This window comes from Balaenoptera acutorostrata, chromosome 9 (assembly GCF_949987535.1).
Source record: "Balaenoptera acutorostrata chromosome 9, mBalAcu1.1, whole genome shotgun sequence".
Classification (NCBI taxonomy): domain Eukaryota; kingdom Metazoa; phylum Chordata; class Mammalia; order Artiodactyla; family Balaenopteridae; genus Balaenoptera; species Balaenoptera acutorostrata.
Genome location: NC_080072.1, coordinates 104,986,445 through 105,002,507, shown reverse-complemented (window position 1 = coordinate 105,002,507; position 16,063 = coordinate 104,986,445). Strand labels below are relative to the sequence as shown.

General features: G+C 38.4%; 1 protein-coding gene across 4 annotated transcripts in view; it reads left to right on the top strand.

Annotated features, from left to right (window-relative positions):
* Positions 1 to 50: 50 nt before the first annotated feature.
* Positions 51 to 16,063, top strand: part of PATE2 (prostate and testis expressed 2) — a 114,544-nt gene continuing 98,531 nt past the window's right edge. For 3 of the 4 annotated variants that reach the window (XM_057552624.1, XM_057552623.1, XM_057552621.1), the window contains exons 1-2: positions 51 to 196; positions 3,903 to 3,999. The gene's annotated coding sequence lies outside the window, so the exon portion shown is untranslated. Of the gene's footprint in view, positions 197 to 274; positions 810 to 3,902; positions 4,000 to 16,063 lie in introns of those variants that run through there. The other variant, XM_057552622.1, reaches the window with a different exon arrangement.

Here is a 16,063-nt window from a genome sequence, read left to right as displayed (position 1 = left end):
CAAGTGTACATTTCGATTGGTGCCTATTTTCTCTTTGCCCTCCCCCATGGGCGGGAGGAGGCCTGGGACTCCGGGCTTGGATTCGGCAGGGCCGCCACACGCCGAGCTCCAGCGCGTAACCCGGAACCGTCGCGGCGTCGGTTTTAGGTGTCCCCGAAGGGGAGGAGAGGACTCTCAAGCTTCGGTTAACAGCGAGGTAGCTGGATTTGGGGAGAGGTGTTCTAAACGTTCCGTCCACCTCAGGGGAATCAGTCTCCTCCCTTCCCTGCTCCGGCGGCTGCGGGGCTGCGGGGCTGCGAGACACCGGGGAGGGCGGCTCTCAGAGCCGGGTTGGAGCCACTTCCCCCGACCCCGCCTCTTGCCTCCTGACGGTCGCCCTGGAGTCTGATACGCGCAGGTTCCGTATAAAGACCGGACGCGCATCCGCAGAGAGTCCTTCCCGCGGTTTCCGAGGCTCTCTGATTTGACGCGTTGCTGTGTCTCCAGCCCGTGCCAACGTGACTGTCAAACTGCTCCCGCCACTCCAACTTCCTTGGGTGAACGAGGCCTCGCTCGTGGTTTTCCTCTGGAATGCTCCCGTCTACTCCCTTCGCATAATCTTACCCTTAAGTTTGTTTTGTTTTGTTTTGTTTACGTACCTGGGGGAAAAGGTCTAGTGCTTTGGGAGTTGCTGACGGTGAGACCTAGAAAAGAAAAAAGGTAGAGGTCTTCACAGCTCAGTGTCTTCGTCACTGCCCTGCAACCTAACTAAAGCAACTTGTCCTCCTCGTCCGGAGCGTTCTGTACCCCACCTCACAACAAATAGGAAGGTGACAAATTTAATTTACACTATTAAATTCACGATTCAGTGAGAGGGAGAAAATAATCTAATCTTTTCCTCCAAACTTCATATTACCTCTTACTCTTACCCCTTTGTCCTAGGGCCTTTGCACTACCTCTAAGGCACTTTGGATTTGTTGGGGGAAAGAAGAAGGAATAAACAAAGGAGAAGAAGACAGAAGTAGTTTGTGAAAGTTTGAATGACCCGACCCCTAGATCTCCAGTGTCTTAACACGACTTTAGTGCACACATTCTTTTCTTACGAACAAATATCCCACGTTTAGGTTTGGTCATCTCATAGCTGCATGTCTTTTTCAGTGGCATTGAATTTGTCTTAGAAACAAGAGTGGACAGAGTCATTTTTCTTACCTACTGCTTTGCTCATTCAACAAACTCCTTACACACACACACCCCCCATTAGTTTCTTGTTGTCCTTTATGTTAAAATTTTATCTTTGAAACCCTTTAATCAGTAACTTGAAGGATCTTCCATCATCTTTCAAGTGGTATCTTGTGTTCAACTCAATCCCTGTTTTTTGGTGGCCCGCTTCATCCTTCAGCTTTGTCTAGATTTAATTTGATAATCCTCGTGGTTCCTTGAAATCCACTGAACCCAGGTCAAGAAAACTTAACCAGGGCCATCTAAACTACAGTATATGGAAGGAAATCCTATTCCTGCAAACCAAACTGCATCTTTTTAAAAAAAATATTAAGGAAAATTTCAAACATATGGAAAAAATGAAGCTCCTTGAACTCAATGCCAGCCCCAACAATGATTAACTCCTGGCCAATCTCGCTGCTCCCATATCACTATCTACATAACTCCTCTTGTGTTTCTTTGAAGCAAATAGCAGGCATCTGAAAGCTATAAATATAGCAGTATGATTTCTAAAAATATAACGGACTTTTAAAAAGCGTAACCACAATAGTATTATTACACCTAAAATATTTAATGTATTTCCTTAATATCGTCAAATATCCAGTTTAATTTTCTACTTGCTTTGTAGTTTTTTTTTTCTCTACTGTGCTTGTTTAACCTAGGACCCAGTCCACTTCACACGTTGTGATTGGTTGATACGTCTTTCAAGCTTCTCTTATTCTACAAGTTCCACCTCCATATTTTTCCCTTGCAGTTTGCTTGTTGAAGGAACCAGGTTGTTGGTTCTGTGAAGTTTCCCATAATCTGAATTTTGCTGATTGTGTCTAAGTGACGTAGTTTAACATGATTTCCTTACCTTTCGGTAGTAATGCATCCTTTTCCAGATGCTTTCCCTGATTGGCCTAGCTAGTTTAATTAACGCATCAGGATCTTTATGCATTCGAATATTGCTTTCAACTGGTTATATCCTCATGTTTAAGTTAATCACTCCTTTATGATATCTTTGCTTACCTCACCCCTTTGTTGACATTTTCAAACTCCTTCAACTATAGACCTCTTATCTTTTATTTGCATGTGTGTGGATGGTAGTTTAAGGAATAGGTGAGAATGAGATCTTCCAGGAGAGTACAGAGTGAAAAGAGAAGGCAGCCTGCTCTCTTCTGGAAACTCTCATCTGTTGAACTCTGGGAGACTACCCTGTCCTGTTTCTGCTCCTGCCTCTCTCCTCTGCCTTTCAATTGTTGCTGGTCCCCAAGGATTGGTCTTTTTTTTTTTTTTCCTCCCTTGGAGAGCTTAATAGTTTTTTTGTTTCCACTATTCATTTTATGTGAGATAATTTCAAAATCTGTAATTTCAATCCTTACTCTCTCCTGAGTTTCTAAAATCTATCTTATCTGCATATTAGAATTTCTACGTGAATTTCTTTTCATCTTTCCAAATGCAGCATATCTGAAATATTACTCATCTTTCCCCTCTGGATTCACCCTTGTGATTTCCAAGGGTGAATGGTATTATCATATCCCCGTGCTCTCACCCCTTAAGAGATGATCATTTTTTACTCTTTCTCATCCCCATGTATCTCATTAAGTTCTGTCATTTGTTCCCTTGTAAAGTCTCATCTCTCTTCCTTCCATTTCCTTTTTTACTACTAATCATTAGTTCAGCCCTATTATTTTGTTCTTGGATTCTTTCAGACACATTTAATAATATTGAAGGATATGGCATAGCAGCTAAGACTGTAGGCTCTGGGTCATATTATCTGGGCTCAAATTCTGACTCCTCCACTGCCTTGATACGTGACCTGGGCAAGTTATGTAGCCTCTCTTTGATTCTATTTTCTCATTGTAAAAATGGAGATGATAATTCGACTTCCTTTGTATGTTTTCGGTGAGAATTAAATGAGAAAAAGTACGTTAGTATAGTGTCTATGGAATAATAACTCACTGCATTATAAATATTGTATAGTATTCTTTAGTCTTTATAATATTCTTTATTCTATTCTTACGAGAAGAATAGCTCTCTGCCTTCCCTTTATCTCTCTTGGCTCAGTCCATCCTATACATCATTGCCAGAGGAGTCATCCTAAAACATTAATCAAGTTATTCTGCTAAAGCACCTGCAGTGATCTCTCTTTGCCAGAGTAAATTCATTCTTCCTGGGGCCCTGCATGATCTGGACCTATCCTGCCTTTTCAGCCTCATTTCCCAGGTCCCCTCTACTCAAGCTTCCCATTCTAGTCTGTCTTGTTTCTTCACTGTCCTCAAAGCCACTTGGTTTATTTAACTTTGGATCCTTTCCTTATCTAGATTCTCCTCTTATCTCCTTTCAAATCCTATGCCTCTTGAAAGCTCATCTCCAATTTACCCCTTCCACCAAGCCATGCCTGATTACCCTCAGCCACTGGAATTTGACCCCTTTTGAAATCCCTATAGCACTTACCTTTATTTCTCACTTAACTTCTAAAATACCTAGACTGAGACTGTTAATATTCTGTTTAGTTTAATCTTATCTCTTCATCCCAAGCTGCTCATTCCTTTCCAGTCTTACTTTCTGATACTTCGTAATGTGAGCCCTTCACCAGTCTACTCACTAAGCATTCAAATGTCAACAATGATTATTATTATAACTATGATGATGATGTATACTTTTACCATCGCTCATACAGGGCCTTCTCTGCTCATCTCTCTCTCTCTCTTCTTTTTTAGCAGTCACAAAGGCAACGGTTGTAAACGAAACAGCAAGGGTCAGGAATCAGGAGACCAGAGTTCTCTTCCCAGTAACTTGCCAGCATAATTTGGACAGGTTAGTTTCTCTGTGTTTTTCTTCTCACCTGTTAAATGGAGTTACATTAGGTATTATGTTAATTGCTTTCAGTTCTAAAACCCTTTCATTTTAAATCTATTTAAGGGCCAACCCAAGTATGTTATTCCCAATCATTCTTATTTATGTCTTAAGCACTCATATCTTGCTTTTTATTCTTCTTACTTCTCCAAGTGTGTATTTCTTTTCCTCCCAAGAAGATCAAGCTCTTTGAGGGCAGGTATATGTCTCGTATTTGCTGTTATTTGCCACAACTATCAAAGCTCTGTGTGTAATGGAATTCAGTGTGGTTGGATTAAATTTTAAATTAAATGTCCTGCCATTAAATCAGAACATTTCATTACTTCCTTTCACTCAGGAGCAAAACTCCTGTCCTGAAATTCCTAATAACCAGTGAGAGATGCCCCAGCTGGGAGGGGCAGATGCTGTATGAGTTGAGGTGGAATGAAATATGGTGATGTTGTAAATCAGAGTTTCTCCACCTCAGCGCTGTTGATATTCTGGGCTGGATGAGTTTTTGTTTGGGAGGACTGTTCTGCACATTGTAGGATGTATAGCAGCATCCCTGGCCTCTACACTTTACATGCAGTGGCATCCCAGTAATGACAATCACAGATGTGTCCAGATATCACCAAATGCCAACTGTGGGGGCAAAACCATCCCCAACTGAGAACCACCTCTTATAAATGAAAGTCTTAGACAGGACATGCCAGTTGGTGAATGAGGTTTTCTTTACACCATGTTTCTTTGTATCTGCTGTACTTCTTACAGATATTTACCTTTTTAGAAATAAAAGAATTAAGAACCGAGTAGAGTTTTTTGTGTGCAGAAGGGAAAATATCGGAAAATTTCTGTGCCCACAGTCCAAGGAGAAGTAGCAGAGTAAAGCCAGCATTTAGGTGGCTTCATAGAAAGTAGTTTCAACCTGAGGCTCAGAGAGAAAAGGACCCTGATTTCTCAGAGCCTTAGGAGGTTGTGAGAAGGAATTTTAATTTTGGAATGAAGAAGGAAAGTAAGATACCTAGGAGAATAATTGACCCAAGGGTTGACCTAGAGTAGGACTGAAAGAAAGAAACAGGGGAACCCTGGGGAGGAAAGAAACCCTTTGATGCCTTAATGTTGCGGTTATCGTGAGGTTTTGATATAGCAGTCTATATGTATACAAGATTGCTTTAAGTTGCTAGTCTCTTAATTTCACATGCATTTCCAATGTCCTGCATTTGTGCTCGCCTCTTGATTTCCTGCCTTTACTATATGTTTTCCTTTACTGTTAAGCTTTCCCATTTGTAATTTTCTTGTTTCTAGTTGTGGGCTTTTCTTTTCTGCCTAGAGAAGTTCCTTTAGCGTTTGTTGTAAAGCTGGTCTGGTGGTGCTGAATTGTTTTAGCTTTTGCTTGCCTGTAAAGCTTTTGATTTCTCCGTTGAATCTGAACAAGAGTATTCTTGGTTGTAGGTTTTTCCCTTTCATCACTTTAAATATATCATGCCACTCCCTTCTGGCCTGCAGATTTTCTGCTGAAAAATCAGCTGATAACCTTATGGGGATTTCCTTGTATGTTATTTGTTGCTTTTCCCTTGTTGCTTTTAATATTTTCTCTGTCTTTAATTTTTGTCAATTTGATTAATATGTGTCTCGGTATGTTCCTCCTTGGGTTTATCCTGTATGAGACTCTGTGCACTTCCTGGACTTGGGTGACTGTTTCCTTTCCCATGATAGGGAAGTTTTCAGCTATTGTCTCTTCAAATATTTTCTCAGGCCCTCTCTCTCTCTTCGCCTTCTGGGACCCCTATAATGTGAATGTTGGTGTATTTAATGTTGTCCCAGAGGTGTCTTAGACAGTCTTCATTTCTTTTCATTCTTTTTTCTTTATTCTGTTCCACAGCAGTAATTTCACCATTCTGTCTTCCAGCTCACCTTTTCGTTCTTCTGCCTCATTTATTCTGCTATTGATTCCTTCTAGTGTATTTTTCATTTCAATTATTATATTCTTCAACTCTGTTTGTTCTTTAAATCTTCTAGGTCTTTGTTAAACATTTCTTGTATCTTCTCAATCTGTGCCTCCATTCTTTTTCTGAGACTTTGGATCATCTTTACTATCATTACTCTGAATTCTTTTTCTGGTAGTTTGCCTATCTCCATTCGCTTAGTTGGTCTTCTGGCGTTTTATCTTTTTCCTTCATCTGGAAGATATTCCTCTGCTGTCTCATTTTGTCTAACTTACTGAGTTTGCAGTCTCTGCTTTGCAGGCTGCAGGATTGTATCAATAGTTCCTCTTGGCTTCTGGTATCTGCCCCCTGGTGGGTGATGCTGGTCTAGAGGCTTGTGCAGGCTTCCTGGTGGGAGGGACTGGTGCCTGCCCACTGGATGGAGCTGGTTCTTATCCCTCTGGTGGACAGGGCTGTGTCAAGGGGGCTGTTTAGAGGTGGCTGTAGACTCAGGAAGACTTTAGGCAGCCTGTCTGCTGATGGGTGGGGCTGTGTTCCTGCCCTGTTGGTTGTTTGGCCTGAGGCATCCCAGCACGGGAGCCAACAGGCTGTTGGGTGGGGCCAGGTCTTGGTGTTAAAATGGCAGCCTCCAGGAGAGCTCATGCCAATGAGCACTCCACAATACCTCTGTCACCAGTGTCCCCATTCCTACAGTGAGCCACAGGCACCCCCTACCTAGCCAGTATACCCTCCAAGACCAGCAGGTAGGTCTGGCCCAGGCTCCTATGAAGTCACTGCTTTTTCCCTAGGTCCCGGTGTGCATGAGACCTTATATGTGTCCTCCAGAGTGGAGTTTCTATTTTCTCCAATTCTATGGAGCTCTTGCATTCAAGCCCTGCTGGCCTTCAAAGCAAATGCTCTGGGGGCTCCTCCTCCTGATTCCAGAACCCCAGGCTGGGGAGTGTGACATGGGGCTTAGTACTCTCACTCCTGTGGGAGAACCTCTGTGATATAATTATTTTCCGGCGTGTGGGTCACCCACCCAGCGTGTATGGGATTTGATTATATTGCGTATGCACCCCTCCTACAATCTTGCTGTGGCTTCTTCTTTGTCTTTGGATGTATAATATCTTTTTTGGTAGGTTCTAGTCTTTTTTGTCAATGGTTGTCCGTAGTTTGTTGTGATTTTAGTATATTCATGAGAGGAGGTGAGCTCAAGTCCTTCTATTCCACCATCTTGTCTCCTTCCTCAGGGACATTTTCTTTACTGATATAAAATAAACTTTTTCCAGCCTGGCTTGAACATGTGGTCAGAGAGACATTAACACCCCACCCTCACCCCAGTTACATACACCCTCATTAAGAACTTCTGTTTTAAACTCTCCTGAAGCCAAGATTCCTCACTCAGATCTTGGTTGTTCAGTTCTAGTGACAGAGAATAGTCTATATGCAAATAAGGATTCTTGGGGAGCCTATGCATGGAATGTCAGATCCCCCCAATGCTTGCCTGCACTCTTTCTTTTGCTGCATTGTATCCTTTGTCTTTAAATAAAAGTGGTACTTAGTATGCTCTATGAGTAAGTATGCTCCATAAGGAATAAGTATGTTCTATGAAGTCTGGTGAGTCCTTTCAAATATCTAAACTTGGGAAATCTTTGCAAAGCCTCAAAGAAGTACTCAAAAAATTCCAAGAAATAGAAATAATATAAGCAATATTTATTTACCACATGCAATAAACTAAAGCTAAAAACAAGACTGAAAAGACTCTACAACCAGGAAATATTAGAAACATGTTATTAAGCAACTCCTATGTCAAAAGGGCAATCCAAGAACAAAAAAATGTAGAATTTCTTAACAGCAAACTTGAACAACATGACATAGAAACTATGGAATACAGCAAAAGCATTTACTAGAGGAAAATTCATAGCATTAAATACACATACAAATGAAAAAAGAAAATGAATGAATTAAACACTCAACTCAAAGTAGCAGAACAAGAAAAACAAAGTAAGCAGAGAGAAGGAAAGAACTAGCAATAAATAAATGTAGAAATCTAAGAGTTAGGGTTTTATTTTTGTTTGGCTGTGTTACTTTCTGTAACTGTGTACCATAGACTTAGTGGCTTAGAAACACACACATTTTTTATCTCACAGTTTCTATAGATCAGAAGTCCAGGCACATCTTAGCTGGGTTCTCAGCTCAAAATCCCACAAGGCTGCAGTCAAGTGTAGGCCAGGCCATGTTCTCATCTGGAGACCTAATTGAGGAAGAATCCACTTCCAAGCTCCCTCTGGTTGTTGATAGACTTAATCTTGTTGCAGTATAGGACTAGGTCTCTATTTTATTTCTGGCTATTGGCTAGGGCCTCTTTCAGTTTGCCGAGGCTATCCACAGTTCCCTGCCATGTGGCCATCCCCACAGGCAATTTTAATATCACTTCTTCTTTAAGGCCAGTGGGAGAATCTCTCTAGTCTGCAAAGTGAGTCTTATACAATGTAACATGATAATATGAGTAACACCCCATCACCTTTGCTATATTCTATTGGTTAGAATCAAGTCACAGGTTCTGCCCACACACAAGGGGCGGGGGGTTATCCAAGTGTGTGACTCGTTGGGTATATCCCATACCTTAGGATATGTCTGCCACAGGTAGAAAACAAAAAAATATATATAACTAATAAACTAAAAAGTTCATCTAAATAGGCAAATCACAAGTTAACGTATTATTTTTTTAAAAACGACTTCACAAATGTTAAAAATTAAATATTGCAAAGGATAAATAAATATCCAAACTGAGGAAATTTAAACAAATATTTACTTTAAGTTTCAAAACTAATTTGTATAATTCCATACAAATGGATATAAGCAATAATTGAAATAGGTAATTTTCTAGGAAAATAGAATTTTTACCCAAACTGACCAAAGTAGGATTAGGAAGTCTACACAAACTGATTTCTATCAAAGAAATAGAGAAAATTATAAAAGAGCTCCCATCACCTCCCAAAGAAGCATTAGACCTGTACAGTTTCACAGAAAACTTCCAAAAAACCTTTAAAGATTAGATGATCCTAATGCTACTTAAACTATTTTGTACTATAGATGAGGAAAGGAAATTTCATTGTTTTTATTAAGCAAATATTAATATCTAAATCCAATTTGAGTTTACATAATATAGAGCACTATAAAAATCTCACTTATAAAAATACATCAGTTTAAAAATCTTTAATAAAATATTAGCAGATTCAAAAGCAGATGAGGAGATAATATATAATGAATCATTTAGTTTTTGTTGAGTAACCATTTAAAAACTCAGTGGCTGGGCTTCCCTGGTGGCACAGTGGTTGAGAATCTGCCTGCCAATGCAGGGGACACGGGTTCGAGCCCTGGTCTGGGAAGATCCCACATGCCACGGAGCAACTGGGCCCGTGAGCCACAGTTGCTGAGCCTGTGCGTCTGGAGCCTGTGCTCCGCAACGAGAGGCCGCAATAGTGAGGGACCCGCGCACGGCGATGAAGAGTGGTCCCCGCTTGCCACAACTAGAGAAAGCCCTCGCACAGAAATGAAGACCCAACACAGCCATAAATAAATAAAATAAAATAAATAATAATAATAATAAAAACTCAGTGGCTTAAGATATATATATATTTTAAATTAATTAATTATTTATTTTTGGCTGCATTGGGTCTTTGTTGCTGCGCACGGGCTTTCCCTAGTTTCAGAGAGCGGGGGCTACTCTTTGTTACGGTGTGTGGGCTTCTCATTGCGGTGGCTTCTCTTGTGGAGCATGGGCTCTAGGTGCGTGAGCTTCAGTAGTTGTGGCTTGTGGGCTCAGTAGTTGTGGCTTGTGGGCTCTAGAGCACAGGTTCAGTAGTCGTGGCACCCGGGCTTAGTTGCTCCATGGCATGTGGGATCTTCCCAGACCAGGGCTCGAACCCGTGTTCGAGCAAGGCCCAAGCCCATTTTAAACCTCTGATTACATTAAGTTTGCTGACACCCCAGTGGCCAAAGCAAGCTACATGGCCAAGCCTAGAATTAGGAGACTGGGCAGGTTATCCCACCTACAATGGGAGGACAATGAAAAATTATAGGTGAGAGGATGTAGACAAAACGAGGGGTGAATAATTGGAACCAGATAATGCAATGTATTTACTATACATCATGACTATGTGAGTCTTATTCTAGGGATGTAAGAGTGGTTTAATGTTAAAAAATATCAATTAATATAGTATTATAATAACTGAGAAAAATCAGATGATCGCCTTCAAAGAAAACAAGAAGTCATTTGACAAAATTTAACACCCATTTATATGAAAAAAAAACAATAAAAAGGGAATTGATGAGTATCTTTTTTTTGTACTTTAGTTTTTATAAATTTATTTATTTTTTATTTATTTATTTTTGACTGCGTTGGGTCTTCATTGCTGTGCACGGGCTTTCTCTAGTTGCGGTGAGCGGGGGCTACTCTTCGTTGTGGTGCACGGACTTCTCATTGTGGTGGCTTCTCTTGTTGCGGAGCACGGGCTCTAGGTGTGCAGGCTTCAGTAGTTGTGGCACGCAGGCTCAGTAGTTGGGCTCTAGAGTGCAGTCTCAGTAGTTGTGGTGCATGGGCTTAGTTGCTCCGGCATGTGGGATCCTCCCGGACCAGAGATCGAACTCATGTCCCCTGTGTTGGCAGGCGGATTCCTAACCACTGCGCCACCGAGGAAGTCCCAATGAATATGTCTTTAACATGATAAAATGATGTATACCTCAGTCCCAAAGCCACTATTTTATGTAATGGGGAAACATTAGATGGTCATGCTAAAATAAGGAATAAGGCAAGGACAGCTCATTAATATAATATTAGAAGTATAACCAATGCAATTAGACAGCAGAAAGCAATTAGAGGGCTTAGAATTTGAAAGGAGGAGGCAAAACTATTTTCTTTTTCAAATGAAAGAATGTATAAAAAATCTTATGAAACCAAAAGAATCAATAGAAAAACTGAGATATAATGATAATTTATTAAAGTACTAGAACATGAAATTAACATTCAGTTATCAATAGCCTTTGCATTTCAATAACAACTTAGAATATAAAATGGAATCTCATATACAACAGAAAAAATCCGTATAAAGAAAGCTATTAAAACCTCCTGAAAGATACAGTAGTTGGCTTGAAAAAATACCGGTAAAAGCATACCATCACTTTTTGCCCTGGTTAGACATGTTGAATATAAAGATCAATGGGAAGAATAAACAAGAAATGCCAGCAAAATGCTAAAGAAGAGCAATGAAGGAGGGCTAGCTTTTTCAAATATTGAACTCAACTACAAAGCCTCTATAATTAAAACAATATTAATACGTGAATAGATGAAGAGAACTTCTTGAAAATATTCCCATGATGGTTTAAATGGCCGTTAAAATTTTTTTAATTGAAGTAATGCTCCCTCTTTCTTCCTATGTTATAACCCTCAAATATAACTAACAGTTCTGAATTCTGTCATCATATGTCTGTCTTACTTGTTTTTAAAGTTCAGGTAAATGAAATGCACTGTACCCTTGTCTGCCTGGCTCCTGTTGCTTGTCATCATGTCTTTGAGAGTTATCCATGTTGCTGCATGTAGCAGTAGTTCAGTCTTTATACTGTGACGTAGTGTTCTGTTGTACAAATATACCACACCATCTTTTCTACTGTTGAAGAGCAGTTGTACTGTTTCTAGTTTTTAGCTATCACAAATAAAGCATCCATGAACATTTTTTTGTAACTCTTCTGTTAGAAAACAGACATTAATAAAAAATTGACTGTGTGTTGTTTGTCCAAAGGAAGCAAAATAACTCTATCAGCTGCTCTAAGGGCATGAAAAACAATTATTAAAGCAATCTTCTAATCTGATCCAGGACTAACATGGCTGGGAACAGTTAAAAGGTTCAAGAAGAAGGTTGGGGTTTTAAATGAAATGCTGTCTGGAAAAGTGGCAGACTATGAAACTATTAAATAATTCTCTACATTTTTTTAAAGATTAAAATGTAGCACATTTTAATCACAGCTGGGGCTTTCATAGGGGGATTCAATTGGAAATGTGACCTCCCAAAATACACACTGGCCCTCCAGTGAGCTAATTTCTATTAAAGAAAGAAGTGCTTTCTAAGGAATTTGGAAGCCCAAACAGCTTGTCCAATTGCCCTGAGTGATAAGGGGGGGAAAAGACAAGTCTTTCGAACCAGAGGGATTAGAGCTGTTATAGTGATTTAAGATTGTGCAATTTATGCTAATTCTGTCATCTCTCTTGGCCTCTGTTTACTCCTCTGAGCATTCTTATAAACATCTTTTTTGGGACCTATTCACTCATTTTGCTACCTAGGGTAGAACCACTAAGTCATAGGGTGCACCTATAATGAGATTGAGAACATACTTAGCATATTTTTTCAAACTGATTGTACAGTCTCATCAGCAACATTTTTCAGCTACTTATTGACCTTTTGGGAATTCTTTTTTGTGAAGAACCTGTTCAAGCCTTTTGCCCATTTTTTGTTGTGTAGTTTGTCATTATCAAATTGATTTTTAATTTTTATGAGATATAGTTGATATATAACAATGTGTAAGTTAAAGGTGTACAATGTGTTGATTTGATACATTTATATATTGCAATATAATTACCACTGTAGCATTAGCTAATGCCTCTGTCATATCACATAATTATCATTTCTTTTTTGTGGTGGGAATAATTAAGATCTAGTCTCTTAGCAACATTGAAGTTTTTAATTGTGTATTACTGTCTGTAATCACTATTTTGTGCATTATCTCTCTGGGACATATTTATCTACTGGTTGCAAGTTTGTATCCTTAAACAACATTTCCCCTATTTCCCCACCCTGAAGCCCCTGGTAACCACCATTCTACTCTGTTCTTACTAGCTTGGCTTTTTTAGGTTCTAAATACATGGGAGATCATACAGTATTTGTCTTCCTCTGATTTATTTCATTTAGCATAATGCTCTCAAGTTTCATTCTTGTTACTGCAAATGGCAGAATTTCCTTCTTTCTCATAGCTGAATAATATTCCATTGTATATATATGTACACCACATCTTCTTTATTCATTCATATTTTGATGTTGATGGAGACTTAGGTTATCTCCATATCTTGGCTATTGTAACTAATGCTGCAATAACATGGGAGTGCATATATATATATATTACTTTTGTTGCTTGTGATTTTGGTGTCATGTCTAAAAACTTTTGCCAAGACCAGTGTCCAGAAGTTTCTTTCCTATGTTTTCTTCTAGAAGTTTGATGGTTGAAGAGACTATTCTTTCCCCATTGAGTGTTCTTGGCTCCCTTGTCAAAGATCAGCTGACTGTAAATGTAGGGGTTTATTTCTGGGCTCTCTATTCTATTTCATTGATCTGTGTGTCTATTTTTATGCCAGTACTGTACTGTTGTAATTACTATAGCTGTGTAGTATAGCTTGATATCAGGAATTATGATGCCTCCAACTTTGTTCTTCCTTCTCATGATTGCTTTGGTTATTCAGTGTCTTTTGTGGGTCCATGCAAATTTTAGAATTGTTTTTCTATTTCTGTAAAAAAATGCCACACCATTGGAATTTTGATAGGTATTGTGTTGAATCTATAGATGGCTTTGGGTAGTATGGACATTTTAACAATATTAATTCTTCCAGTTCATGAACATGGGGTATCTTTTCATTTGCTTGTATCTTATATTTCTTTCATCAGTGTCTCGTAGTTTTCATCATACAGATCTTTCACTTCCTTAGTTAAAAGGTATATTGTTGTTTATGCTATTGTGAATGAGGTATTTTTATTTCTTTTTCAGATGTTTTGTTGTTAGTGTATAAACACAACTGATTTCTGTGCATTGAGTTTATATCCTGCAACTCTACTGAATTTGTTGATCAGTTCTAACAGTTTTTTGGTTAAGTCTTTGGGGTTTTCTATATTGAAGGTCATATCATCTGCAAATATGACAGTTTTACTTCTTCCTTTTCAATTTAAATGCCTTTTATTTCTTTTTCTTGCCTAATTGCTCTGACTAGGGCTTCCAGTATATGTCAAATAACAGTGGTTAGAGAGAGCACCCTTGTCTCATTCTTGATTTTAGAGGAAAAGCTCTCAATTTTGTACTGTATATATAATGTTAGCTGTGGGTTTGTCATATATTGCCTTTGTTATGTTGAGGTATGTTCCTACTATAACCAATTTTTTGAGGATTTTTATCATGAAAGGATGTTATGTTTTGTCAAATGCTTTTTATGCATCTATTCAGATGATCATATAATTTTTATCTTTCATTCTGTTAATGTGGTGTATCACATTTATTGATGTGCATTGGTTGAACCATACTTGCATCCCAGAGATAAATCCTATTTGGTCACAATGTATAATCCTTTCAATATGTTGTTGAGTTCGGTTTGCTAATATTTTGTTGAGAATTTCTGCCTCTATATTTATCAGAGGTATTGGTCTATAGTTTTCCTTCCTTGTAGTGTCCTTATCTGGCTTTGGTATCAGGGTAGTGCTGGTCTTGTAAAATGAATTTGGAAATGTTCCTTCCTCCTTAATTTTTGGGAATCCTTTGAGAAGGATTGGCATTAGTTCTTCTTTAAATGTATGGTAGAATTTGTCAGTGAAGCCATCTGGTCCTTCAGTTTTCTGTGTTGGGAGGTTTTTGATTGCTGATTCAGTCTCCTTACTTATTATTGGTCTGTTCAGATTATCTATTTCTTCCTGATTCAGTCTTCATAGGTTTTATGTGTCTAGGAATTGATCCATTTCTTCTAGGTTAACCAACTGATTGGCCTGTAATTGTTCTTAGTAATCTCATATGATCCTTATTATTTCTGTGTTATCATTTGTAGTGTCTCCTCTTTCATTTCTGATTTTATTATTTGAATCTCTTTTTTTTTTTCTTAGTCCAGCTAATGGTTTGTCAATTTTGTTTATCTTTTCAAAAAAAACAGATCTTAGTTTTGTTTATTTAAAAAAAGTTTTGGTCTCTATTGCATTTATTTTCACTCCAATTTTTGTGATTTCTTTGCTTCTGCTAACTTTGGGCTTAGTTTGTTCTTCTTTTTCTAGTTCCTTGAAGTGTAAAGTTAGGTTGTTTATTTGAGATCTTTCTATTTTCTTAATATATGCATTTATCACTATAAATTTGCCTCTTAGAACTGCTTTTGCAGTACCCCATAAATTTTAGTATGTTGTGATTCCATTTTTATTTGCTTCAGGATACTATTTGATTTCTCATTTGATTTCTTTTTTGAGTCATTGGTTGTTCTGCAGTGTGTTGTTTAATTTCCACATGTTTGTAGATTTTCCAGTTTCCTCTTTTACTGATTTCTAGGTTCATACCATTGTGGTCAGAAAAAAATACTTGGTATCATTTCAGTCTTTAAAAATTTCCTAAGACTTGTTTTGTGTCCAGATGATCTATCTGGATCATCTATCTGTATGATCTATCTATTGCTGAAAGTAGGGTACTGAAGTTCCCTACTACTATTGTATCATAGTCTATCTTTTACTCTGCTAGTATTGTCTTAATACATTTATGTACTTCATAAAGTTGGGTTTTCATATATTTATCATCATCATATCTTCTTGGTGAATTGGCCCCTTTATCATTATATATTGACCTTCTTTGTCTCTTGTTACTGTTTTTTGGCTTAAAGCCTAATTTTTGTGATATAAGTATAGCTACCCCTGCTTTCTTTTGGTTTCCTCTTGCATGGATTACCTTTTTTCATCTCTTCACTTTGAGCCTATATGTATCCTTAACACATTTTGACTGGAGACATATTATAGCCACAAGCATTAGTTTCTGCAAAAATCTCCCAGTCAGTAATGTGTTAAAACTGAAGTCAGTCTCTTGTAGGCAGCACATGGTTTGGTCATGTTGTTTTATCCTTCCAGCCACTCTGTGCCTTTTGATTGGTGAATTCAATCCATTTACATTTAGAGTTATTATTGATATGTAAGGACTTACTAATGCCATCTTATTAATTGTTTTCTGGTTTTTTTGTATTTTATATTGTTTCTTTTTCCTGTTGTTTCTGCCTACCTTTGTAAATTGGTGTTTTCCATGATGGTTTGCTCTGTTTCCCCTTTCTTTATCTTTTGTGCCTC